The 14032-nt window shown below is 24.3% G+C and overlaps 1 long non-coding RNA gene across 1 annotated transcript; it reads left to right on the top strand.

Annotated features, from left to right (window-relative positions):
- The first annotated feature begins 3348 nt into the window (after positions 1 to 3348).
- Positions 3349 to 3828, top strand: LOC139429897 (uncharacterized). Its single transcript, XR_011640489.1, has 2 exons — positions 3349 to 3581; positions 3639 to 3828. It is a non-coding gene; the product is annotated as an uncharacterized lncRNA (long non-coding RNA).
- The last annotated feature ends 10204 nt before the right edge of the window (positions 3829 to 14032 follow it).

Below are 14032 nucleotides of genomic sequence, written 5' to 3'. Positions count from 1 at the left end.
GGACATAATTACGGAGGGGCTGCCTAGATACTTGTTATTGGAAAGAGATGAGGAAGGGAAAAAGTTGGTGGCTAGGTTCCGTTGTGGAAACGAGGAGAGAGCCAACAAATACTGGATGGCCGATGAGGAGAGGTGGTGTAGGCTGTGCAGGGAGGAATGGGAAACGTTAGAACACATGCTGAATGGGTGCAGTGAGTTGAGGGAGGAGGAGATGGACCGAAGGCAGATCTTAGGAGAGGGGGGAGAGGGGAAACGATGGATGAGAATGGTGATGGGGGTGAGGAGACAAAGGGATGGGTCAGGGGATGATTGGGCCGAGGAGCCGAGGGCGTGGAAATGGAGGAAGAGGGTAGAGAGTGAAAGTAATATTTGAATAATGTAAAGAATTGTAAACAATTACTGTATACAATAAACTCTTAATAATATAAAGATAATAAAAAGGTTTGTTAAACTGTTAAAACATATCACGCATAAATTTAATAACATCCCTATCGCCCGTCTTATTATCTCAAAGTTGGTTAAATAACTCGCATAATTATTTCAACCTTTTGCATAAGCGTCCATTAGATATAATTTTTTTTATTTGAAAGTATAAATATTTAACTGAATATCATGGATTGTGATAAACTAGGTAAGCTTCTTTCCTTTCTACGGTGTTTTGTTGCGATATCAATTGTATTTACTAAAATAGGGTGTTGTGAGGAAGAGTATTTTCTTGTAATTTTTCTTTTTTAATGTTTAAATTGATTAACGAATTAAAGATTTTATTTTAAATTTTTGAGAGTAATATTTCAATTCTGAAATATTATTAATTATTGAACTGATTATTTACTGAAGTTAAGAGTCAGTGGAAAAAGAGATGCTTCACTGATGTTTAAAAATATCACCAGTTCACCAAAGCGAGCTACAAAATACAAAAACTCTTTTATTGAAAAAGAAAATGTAATTAAGTACTTCTCAAGCCTTATCACTTTTTGTTGAAGCAGGATTTTCCAGAAGTCAGTACGAGGTAATAAGAAGTTACAGTAAAAAGATATATCCCTGCTATAGCGTACTACAAAAAGCAAAAAAGGAATGTTATCCTGATAAGAAAGCTTACAAGGTTACCGAAACTTGTGCCGAAATAAAAATTCAAAATTTAATGGATCATACTGCCACGCGCCTTCTTAAGCATCTAAAAGAAGTAAACAACAATCTCACTGGGGCACAACAATCTCAATACAAGCACTTATTCTAGAGTTCATTTGTACCCCTTCAACTTAGTTGCTCTACGAACAATAAAATCATCTGACAGAATCCAAAATCATCCTCACCCCGTTATTGTCGCCCTATAAAGATAAGATTTAGTAAAGAAACCACCGACTTAACTAAAGAAGAGATCAAAAAATATATTAAGATTTATTACAAAATTAAATGGACGATTTTCAACATTTTATATAAAATAACCTGATCATCCTTTAAGTTTATAATTTGGTACAAGATAACTTCAAACATTCCTTTATAACTGAACTGTTTCATTTCTTAACTTTAAGCTGTTTCTCTTTAATCCCGTGCTCAATCTACGTCAAATTGAATCAGTGAAATCTATATAAATTCTCAATTATTCATTTTAATTCAATGATATTAAAAATGTCTTACTCGACAGTACTAAAGTAAGAAGATTGTACAATAAAAAGTTTTGATTTGATACTTTAAATACCAAGGCACGTGAAATAATTTATTTGAAATCATTACCTCACCTTAACATTCTAACCAGATAGATTAACAACTCGTGGTTATACAAAGTGCTTCCACATTAATTTTGAGGAGTTGACTTTTAGGTGTTATGACTCGCAATCTCTCAAATAGCCTGCAGGTTTCTCCTCACCACAATCTTCAAAGCACTAGTTTACATAGTTACGATTGTTTTGGACATCGAGAGGTTTACAAACTGAATAATAATGGGTTCAACAGAACCCCGTGGGAATCCACGCGAAATCTAATACTCCTATAAATAATGTAAGGTCGTCTATAAAGTCGGTTAAAAATAAACTTTGTACTATAAGATTATATTATAGAAATTTCCAGAAAAAAAAATTTTAAAGAAGAAATTGCCTAATTTATAAATCATAATATGACATCCTCATTAAGAACAATTCAATACAGTAAAGAACATAATAAGAAAGAAAAAAAAAAGAATAACAATACCAAAAGAAAATAATAATAATAACAGTAATAATAGCATCAATACTCGCAAAATAATAAAAGTAACAAAAAGTGAAAAATTTTTGTATAATATGATATTGAAGCCAATATGTATGCAACCAATATCACAGCATTGGTATTGCAATATGCGATTTGCGTATGATGTGTATTGCATTGTGATGTTGGTTGCATATTTGCAATGATGACGTCGGGTACGATAATTAATTAACACTCTGTAGTTCGGAGCTAAACATTACGCAATAAGAGTCCTTTAAATGAGTGCAGCAAGAGGCCAAACAGAGAAACATGGCTGAAGTTTTGGTTGAACGTTCGTATTAAATGAGTAGATAAGAAATGAGAGTTCTAGATCAGAAGTTAATCCCCCTATGACGTCACGCTCCAATGTTATAAGTATAGGGAAAGTGACCAACTTAAATCTGGGGGAAAAAAGTAGCAAGATTTTACATGATTTTAAATTTTCGTGCGCGCCATCTATCGCTCATTAGGTGAACCCCCTTTTTAGTTTCATCACACATCACCAGATGGCAAATTTCCCCCTGCGACGACGTCATGGCAGGAGCAACTTCCGCCCTAGAAAAATCACCAGATTCTAGTTACTTTCCAATACCAACCTAAATCTAACTACTTTTCCCCCCAGATTTAAATTGGTTATTTTCCCTATACTTATAACATTGGAGTGTGACGTCATAGGGGGGTAAGATTATTAATTTCTGATCCAGAACTCTTATTTCTTATCTACTTAAATGTACATAAAAGGAATGTAATATTGTCACGAGTAAAAGAAGATGATATTTATATGCCAAAAAGGGTACAAAGCGTCGTTGAACTGCTTCGATGCGATTTCAATAGACAGGGTTCATAGGATCCCACACTATGGAACCATAGGATTAACACACTATTAACAAACGCCATATAAAGGGATTTAATGCTAGTTAAATTGGTGAAGTTTCTACTCATGAATTCGGATATGAAGGTGATATTTTAATTTGGCATCAAGTATAATGCCAAAAGATCTTTAACTTTGTCAGTAGAGATAATAGCTTTGCCATTAAAGTTGTAATTAAAATTAATAGGATATTACGTATCCATGTAAACGTTATTTTTTTAAATTTGTCATAATTAAGATCAAGTTTGTCAACGTGACACTAGTCATACAGACGGTCAAGGTACTCCTGAAGCCTTAGGCAGTCAAGACTTTATATTATTATCATCGGCAAAGAGCAGGAATTTGAAAAATTTTAAACTAGGAGATATGTCATTTATGTAACTTAAAAATAATGTGGTCCCAAGGTGACTTGACTGCCTGACTCTATCCGATAGATATGACATTATCCAGCGAACAATGCCATCTGGAATGCTAAAAGAGGACAGCTTTTGTATAAAAATGTAAGTAATCGATGTGGCAGAATTGCATTTTTCCTTATTTAAGGCAGAATGAATAAAGTTAACATAGGACACCAAGTTCGATTCAACCGATCGTCCAGAAAAGAAACTATGTTGTTCAGTAATAAGAGTGGGAGTACTGAGTGGCTAAAATTATTGTGAACAATATTTTCAAAAACCTTGGGAATAGCCGAGAAAATGGAAATCTATTGCCGGATTTAAGTATTGGAACTACAAAAGTCGTTTTCCATGCGCTTGGGAAAATACTTTTAAGTAAGGACTTTGAAAAAATAAGAAATAGTGGTGTCGACAGTTCGGTAGCAATTCTTTTCAAAAAGGAAGATGGACTGCCATCTGGACCAGGGCCAGAGAATTGGTCCGAATGTTAAGAAGACGGCATCCCAAACGAATATATTGATAAGCTTAACACTGAATTTAATTTGACGTTTAAAAAACCGTCAGCAGATACCTGTTTAAATATTTCGTAATTTGTAAGAAATCCTGTATCATTGCCTAATAAGTTACCATGTCTGCGCAGTAATCTAAAGGGCATACAAAAAAAAACAGTTATTTAATATAAAGTTTGCAGTTTGGGTTGGGCTTGAGCAGTTCCACTAGTTTTTTAGAAGTCTTCCCAGCCGTCTACTCTATTCATGTTATTCCCTCGCCAATCTTTGGAAGTAATGTCCGTTTCTTGCTAGCACTTTGGTTTTGTCAAACTCTATGGTGTGTCCTCCTTTGTGGTAATGCTCTGCGATTACATATTCTTAGATTTTCATCTCTCTCATGTTTCTTGATGCCCTTGATAGCCGATAGACTCCCGCTTCCTTTAATGGGGTTAATTTGTCGTAAATAGCGTTTTGTATTTTACTGATCGTACCGTATCATACCACGATATTAGTCTTCTGCAATACATCTTCCAGGAATCTTAAATTTACAGACAAAAATTGGCAAATTTATAAATCAAAAATAATGCGGAATATTAAAAAAATATCATATTGACTATATTTTTAATAATCATGGTATGATATGTATGTTAAAATGAAGCTTAAAGATTCTAGTTTATGATATGATACAATAACTATAAGGTATTATGGAAATTGCAAAAAATCATATCTACAACGTTCCTAAGAATTGTGATATAACATATGTATATGTTAAATTGAAGCTTAGAGATTCTACTTTATGGTGTTATATCAAAAATTATATGAAATATTCAAAAAATTATATTGACTGTATTCTTAAGAATCATGATATGTGTGTTAAATTGAAGCTTAAAGATTCTAATTTATGATATGATATGATATAAAAACTATAAGATTATATTATTGAAATTTCGAGAAAAAAATTAATAAAGAAAAAATTGTCAAATTTATAAATCAACAATAATACGATATTTTGAAAAAATCATATCGGCTGTATTTTTAAGAATCATGATATGCTGTATATCTTACATTGTAGCTTAAAGATTCTAGTTTATGGTGTGATATAAAAACTATAACATAATATAATTGAAATTTACAGGGAAATATTGAGAAATTTCTAGATCAAAAATAATGCGAAATTTTCAAAATATCATATTGACTATACTTTTAATAATTATGGCATGATATGTATGTTAAATTTAAGCTTAAAGATTCTAGTTTATGATATGATATAAAAATTATAAGCTGATATTATTGAAATTTCCAGAAAAAAAAATGAAAGAAAAAAGTGCCAAATTTACAAATCAAAAATAATATGAAACTTTCGAAAAATCATACTTACCACATTCCTAAGAATCGTGATATAACATATATGTTAAATTGAAGCTTAGAGATTCTACTTTATGATGTGATATAAAAACTATGAAATAATGTTATTGAAATTTCAAGAAAAAAGTTAATAAAGAAAAAATTGTCAAATTTATAAATCAAAAATTATACAAAACAATCAAAAAATCATATCGACTGTATTCTTAAGCATCATGATATGATATGTGTGTTAAATTGAAGCTTGATGATTCTAGTTTATGATATGATATAAAAACTATAAGATAATATTATTAAAATTTTCAGAGAAGAATTAATAAAGAAAAAATGGTCAAATTTATAAATCAACAATAAATAATACGATATTTAAAAAAAATCATATCGGCTGTATTTTTAAGGATCATGATATGCTGTATATCTTACATTGTAGCTTAAAGATTCTAGTTTATGATAAGGTATAAAAACTATAAGATAATATTATTGAAATTTCCTGAAAAAGATTAATAAAGAAAAAATTGTTAAATTTATAAATCAAAAATAGTACGATATTTTTAAAAAATCATATCGGCTGTATTTTTAAGGATCATGATATGCTGTATATCTTACATCGTAGCTTAAAGATTCTAGTTTATGATAAGGTGTAAAAACTATAAGATAATATTATTAAAATTTCCAAAGAAAAATTAATAAAGAAGAAATTGTTAAATTTATAAATCAAAAATAGTACGATATTTTTAAAAAATCATATCGACTGTATTTTTAAGAATCATGATATGATATGTGTTTTAAATTGAAGCTTAAAGTTGCTAGTTTATGATATAATATAGAAACTATAAGATATTATTGAAACTTCCAGAAAAAAGATGATAGAAAAAAAATGCCAAATTTGCAAATCAAAAATAATATGAAAGTTTTAAAAAATCATCTAGTTTATGATAAGGTATAAAAACTATAAGATAATATTATTGAAATTTCTTGAAAAAGATTAATAAAGAAAAAATTGTTAAATTTATAAATCAAAAATAGTACGATATTTTTAAAAAATCATATCGGCTGTATTTTTAAGGATCATGATATGCTGTATATCTTACATCGTAGCTTAAAGATTTTAGTTTATGATAAGGTGTAAAAACTATAAGATAATATTATTAAAATTTCCAGAGAAAAATTAATAAAGAAGAAATTGTTAAATTTATAAATCAAAAATAGTACGATATTTTAAAAAAATCACATCGACTGTATTTTTAAGAATCATGATATGATATCTGTTTTAAATTGAAGCTTAAAGTTGCTAGTTTATAATATGATATAAAAACTATAACATAATATTATTGAAATTTCCAGAAAAAAATTAATAAAGAAAAATTGTCAAATTTATAAATCAACAATAATACGATATTTTGAAAAAATTATATCGGCTGTATTTTTAATTATCATGATATGCTGTATATTTTACATTGTAGCTTAAAGATTCTAGTTTATGATAAGGTGTAAAAACTATAAGATAATATTATTGAAATTTCCAGAAAAAAAATTAATAAAGAAAAATTGTCAAATTTATAAATCAACAATAATACGATATTTTGAAAAAATCATATCGGCTGTATTTTTAATTATCATGATATGCTGTATATCTTACATTGTAGCTTAAAGATTCTAGTTTATGATAAGGTGTAAAAACTATAAGATAATATTATTGAAATTTCCAGAAAAAAAATTAATAAAGAAAAATTGTCAAATTTATAAATCAAATATAATACGAAACTTTCAAAACATTATATCGACTACATTTCTAAGAATCGTGATATGATATATATGTTAAATTGAAGCTTAGAGATTCTGCTTTATGATGTGATATAAAAACTATTAGATAATATTATTGAAATTTCAAGAAAAAAATCAATAAAAAAAAATTGTCAAATTTATAAATCAAAAATTATATGAACTATTCAAAAAATCATATCGACTGTATTCTTAAGAATCGTGATATGGTATATATGTTAAATTGAAGCTTAGAGATTCTACTTTATGATGTGATATAAAAACTATAAGATAATATTATTAAAATTTTCAGAATAGAATTAATAAAGAAAAAATTGTCAAATTTATAAATCAACAATAAATAATACGATATTTAAAAAAAAATCATATCGGCTGTATTTTTAAGGATCATAATATGCTGTATATCTTACATTGTAGCTTAAAGATTCTAGTTTATGATAAGGTATAAAAACTATAAGATAATATTATTGAAATTTCCAGAAAAAAATTAATAAAGAAAAAATTGTTAAATTTATAAATCAAAAATAGTATGATATTTTTAAAAAATCATATCGACTGTATTTTTAAGAATCATGATATGATATGTGTTTTAAATTGAAGCTTAAAATTGCTAGTTTATAATAAGATATAAAAACTATAACATAATATTGTTGAAATTTTCAGGGAAAAATCGGCAAATTTATAAATCAAAAATAATGCGGAATTTTCAAAATATCATATTGACAATATTTTTAATAATCATGGTATGATATACATGTTAAATTGAAGCTTAGAGATTCTACTTTATGATGTGATATAAAAACTATGAGATAATATTATTGATATTTTAAAAAAAATCATATCAACTGTATTTTTAAGAATCATGATATGATATATGTGTTAAATTGAAGCTTAAAGTTGCTAGTTTATGATATGATATAAAAACTATAAGATAATATTATTGAAATTTCCAGAAAAAAGATGATGAAAGAAAAAAGTGCCAAATTTACAAATCAAAAATAATACGAAACGTACATAAAATCATATCGACTACATTCCTAAGAATCGTGATATGATATATATGTTAAATTGAAGCTTAGAGATTTTACTTTATGATGTGATATTAAAACTATAAGATAATATTATTGAAATTTCAAGAAAAAAGTTAATAAAGAAAAATTGTCAAATTTATAAATCAACAATAGTACGATATTTTGAAAAAAATCATATCAACTGTATTTTTAAGAATCATTATATGATATGTGTGTTAAATTGAAGCTTAAAGTTGCTAGTTTATGATATGATATAAAAATTATAAGATAATATTATTGAAATTTCCGGAGAAAAATTAATAAAGAAGAAATTGTTAAATTTATAAATCAAAAATAGTATGATATTTTTAAAAAATCATATCGACTGTATTTTTAAGAATCATGATATGATATGTGTTTTAAATTGAAGCTTAAAATTGCTAGTTTATAATAAGATATAAAAACTATAACATAATATTATTGAAATTTTCAGGGAAAAATCGGCAAATTTATAAATCAAAAATAATGCGGAATTTTCAAAATATCATATTGACAATATTTTTAATAATCATGGTATGATATACATGTTAAATTGAAGCTTAGAGATTCTACTTTATGATGTGATATAAAAACTATGAGATAATATTATTGAAATTTCAAGAAAAAAGTTAATAAAGAAAAAGTTGTCAAATTTATAAATCAAAAATAGTATGATATTTTGAAAAAAATCATATCAACTGTATTTTTAAGAATCATGATATGATATGTGTGTTAAATTGAAGCTTAAACTTGCTAGTTTATGATATGATATAAAAACTATAAGATAATATTATTGAAATTTCCAAAAAAAAGGTGATGAAAGAAAAAAGTGCCAAATTTACAAATCAAAAATAATACGAAACTTACATAAAATCATATCGACTACATTCCTAAGAATCGTGATATGATATATATGTTAAATTGAAGCTTAGAGATTTTACTTTATGATGTGATATTAAAACTATAAGATAATATTATTGAAATTTCAAGAAAAAAGTTAGTAAAGAAAAAATTGTCAAATTTATAAATCAAAAATTATACAAAACAATCAAAAAATCATATCGACTGTATTCTTAAGCATCATGATATGATATGTGTGTTAAATTGAAGCTTGATGATTCTAGTTTATGATATGATATAAAAACTATAAGATAACATTATTATTAAAATTTTCAGAGAAAAATTAATAAAGAAGATATTGTTAAATTTATAAATCAAAAATAGTACGATATTTTAAAAAAATCATATCGACTGTATTTTTAAGAATCATGATATGATATGTGTTTTAAATTGAAGCTTAAAATTGCTAGTTTATAATATGATTTAAAAACAATAAGATAATATTATTGAAATTTCCAAAAAAGAATTAATAAAAAAAAAATTTTCAAATTTATAAATTAACAATATGCCGATATTTTGAAAAATCATATCGGCTGTATTTTTAAGAATTATGATATGCTGTATATCTTACATTGTAGCTTAAAGATTCTAGTTTATGATAAGGTATAAAAACTATAAGATAATATTATTGAAATTTCCAGAAAAAAATTAATAAAGAAAAATTGTCAAATTTATAAATCAACAATAATACAGTATTTTGAAAAAATCATATCGGCTGTATTTTTAAGGATCATGATATGCTGTATATCTTACATTGTAGCTTAAAGATTCTAGTTTATGATAAGGTATAAAAACTATAAGATGATATTATTGAAATTTCCTGAAAAAAATTAATAAAGAAAAAATTGTTAAATTTATAAATCAAAAATAGTACGACATTTTTAAAAAATCATATCGACTGTATTTTTAAGAATCATGATATGATATGTGTTTTAAATTGAAGCTTAAAATTGCTAGTTTATAATAAGATATAAAAACTATAACATAATATTATTGAAATTTTCAGGGAAAAATCGGCAAATTTATAAATCAAAAATAATGCGGAATTTTCAAAATATCATATTGACAATATTTTTAATAATCATGGTATGATATACATGTTAAATTGAAGCTTAGAGATTCTACTTTATGATGTGATATAAAAACTATGAGATAATATTATTGAAATTTCAAGAAAAAAGTTAATAAAGAAAAAGTTGTCAAATTTATAAATCAAAAATAGTATGATATTTTGAAAAAAATCATATCAACTGTATTTTTAAGAATCATGATATGATATGTGTGTTAAATTGAAGCTTAAACTTGCTAGTTTATGATATGATATAAAAACTATAAGATAATATTATTGAAATTTCCAAAAAAAAGGTGATGAAAGAAAAAAGTGCCAAATTTACAAATCAAAAATAATACGAAACTTACATAAAATCATATCGACTACATTCCTAAGAATCGTGATATGATATATATGTTAAATTGAAGCTTAGAGATTTTACTTTATGATGTGATATTAAAACTATAAGATAATATTATTGAAATTTCAAGAAAAAAGTTAGTAAAGAAAAAATTGTCAAATTTATAAATCAAAAATTATACAAAACAATCAAAAAATCATATCGACTGTATTCTTAAGCATCATGATATGATATGTGTGTTAAATTGAAGCTTGATGATTCTAGTTTATGATATGATATAAAAACTATAAGATAACATTATTATTAAAATTTTCAGAGAAAAATTAATAAAGAAGATATTGTTAAATTTATAAATCAAAAATAGTACGATATTTTAAAAAAATCATATCGACTGTATTTTTAAGAATCATGATATGATATGTGTTTTAAATTGAAGCTTAAAATTGCTAGTTTATAATATGATTTAAAAACAATAAGATAATATTATTGAAATTTCCAAAAAAGAATTAATAAAAAAAAAATTTTCAAATTTATAAATTAACAATATGCCGATATTTTGAAAAATCATATCGGCTGTATTTTTAAGAATTATGATATGCTGTATATCTTACATTGTAGCTTAAAGATTCTAGTTTATGATAAGGTATAAAAACTATAAGATAATATTATTGAAATTTCCAGAAAAAAATTAATAAAGAAAAATTGTCAAATTTATAAATCAACAATAATACAGTATTTTGAAAAAATCATATCGGCTGTATTTTTAAGGATCATGATATGCTGTATATCTTACATTGTAGCTTAAAGATTCTAGTTTATGATAAGGTATAAAAACTATAAGATGATATTATTGAAATTTCCTGAAAAAAATTAATAAAGAAAAAATTGTTAAATTTATAAATCAAAAATAGTACGACATTTTTAAAAAATCATATCGACTGTATTTTTAAGAATCATGATATGATATGTGTTTTAAATTGAAGCTTAAAATTGCTAGTTTATAATAAGATATAAAAACTATAACATAATATTATTGAAATTTTCAGGGAAAAATCGGCAAATTTATAAATCAAAAATAATGCGGAATTTTCAAAATATCATATTGACAATATTTTTAATAATCATGGTATGATATACATGTTAAATTGAAGCTTAGAGATTCTACTTTATGATGTGATATAAAAACTATGAGATAATATTATTGAAATTTCAAGAAAAAAGTTAATAAAGAAAAAGTTGTCAAATTTATAAATCAAAAATAGTATGATATTTTAAAAAAAATCATATCAACTGTATTTTTAAGAATCATGATATGATATATGTGTTAAATTGAAGCTTAAAGTTGCTAGTTTATGATATGATATAAAAACTATAAGATAATATTATTGAAATTTCTAGAAAAAAGATGATGAAAAAAAAATGTGCCAAATTTACAAATCAAAAATAATACGAAACGTACATAAAATCATATCGACTACATTCCTAAGAATCGTGATATGATATATATGTTAAATTGAAGCTTAGAGATTTTACTTTATGATGTGATATTAAAACTATAAGATAATATTATTGAAATTTCAAGAAAAAAGTTAATAAAGAAAAATTGTCAAATTTATAAATCAACAATAGTACGATATTTTGAAAAAAATCATATCAACTGTATTTTTAAGAATCATGATATGATGTGTGTGTTAAATTGAAGCTTAAAGTTGCTAGTTTATGATATGATATAAAAATTATAAGATAATATTATTGAAATTTCCGGAGAAAAATTAATAAAGAAGAAATTATTAAATTTATAAATCAAAAATAGTATGATATTTTTAAAAAATCATATCAACTGTATTTTTAAGAATCATGATATGATATGTGTGTTAAATTGAAGCTTAAAGTTGCTAGTTTATGATATGATATAAAAATTATAAGATAATATTATTGAAATTTCCGGAGAAAAATTAATAAAGAAGAAATTGTTAAATTTATAAATCAAAAATAGTATGATATTTTAAAAAAATCATATCAACTGTATTTTTAAGAATCATGATATGATATGTGTGTTAAATTGAAGCTTAAAGTTGCTAGTTTATGATATGATATAAAAATTATAAGATAATATTATTGAAATTTCCGGAGAAAAATTAATAAAGAAGAAATTGTTAAATTTATAAATCAAAAATAGTATGATATTTTTAAAAAATCATATCAACTGTATTTTTAAGAATCATGATATGATATGTGTGTTAAATTGAAGCTTAAAGTTGCTAGTTTATGATATGATATAAAAATTATAAGATAATATTATTGAAATTTCCGGAGAAAAATTAATAAAGAAGAAATTGTTAAATTTATAAATCAAAAATAGTATGATATTTTTAAAAAATCATATCAACTGTATTTTTAAGAATCATGATATGATATGTGTGTTAAATTGAAGCTTAAAGTTGCTAGTTTATGATATGATATAAAAATTATAAGATAATATTATTGAAATTTCCGGAGAAAAATTAATAAAGAAGAAATTGTTAAATTTATAAATCAAAAATAGTATGATATTTTTAAAAAATCATATCAACTGTATTTTTAAGAATCATGATATGATATGTGTGTTAAATTGAAGCTTAAAGTTGCTAGTTTATGATATGATATAAAAATTATAAGATAATATTATTGAAATTTCCGGAGAAAAATTAATAAAGAAGAAATTGTTAAATTTATAAATCAAAAATAGTATGATATTTTAAAAAAATCATATCAACTGTATTTTTAAGAATCATGATATGATATGTGTGTTAAATTGAAGCTTAAAGTTGCTAGTTTATGATATGATATAAAAATTATAAGATAATATTATTGAAATTTCCGGAGAAAAATTAATAAAGAAGAAATTGTTAAATTTATAAATCAAAAATAGTATGATATTTTTAAAAAATCATATCAACTGTATTTTTAAGAATCATGATATGATATGTGTGTTAAATTGAAGCTTAAAGTTGCTAGTTTATGATATGATATAAAAATTATAAGATAATATTATTGAAATTTCCGGAGAAAAATTAATAAAGAAGAAATTGTTAAATTTATAAATCAAAAATAGTATGATATTTTTAAAAAATCATATCAACTGTATTTTTAAGAATCATGATACGATATGTGTGTTAAATTGAAGCTTAAAGTTGCTAGTTTATGATATGATATAAAAATTATAAGATAATATTATTGAAATTTCCGGAGAAAAATTAATAAAGAAGAAATTGTTAAATTTATAAATCAAAAATAGTATGATATTTTTAAAAAATCATATCAACTGTATTTTTAAGAATCATGATATGATATGTGTGTTAAATTGAAGCTTAAAGTTGCTAGTTTATGATATGATATAAAAATTATAAGATAATATTATTGAAATTTCCGGAGAAAAATTAATAAAGAAGAAATTGTTAAATTTATAAATCAAAAATAGTATGATATTTTAAAAAAATCATATCAACTGTATTTTTAAGAATCATGATATGATATGTGTGTTAAATTGAAGCTTAAAGTTGCTAGTTTA

The sequence above is a fragment of the Onthophagus taurus genome, chromosome 5, assembly GCF_036711975.1.
Source record: "Onthophagus taurus isolate NC chromosome 5, IU_Otau_3.0, whole genome shotgun sequence".
Classification (NCBI taxonomy): Eukaryota; Metazoa; Arthropoda; class Insecta; order Coleoptera; family Scarabaeidae; genus Onthophagus; species Onthophagus taurus.
This window is presented reverse-complemented; position numbering and strand designations above follow the sequence as displayed.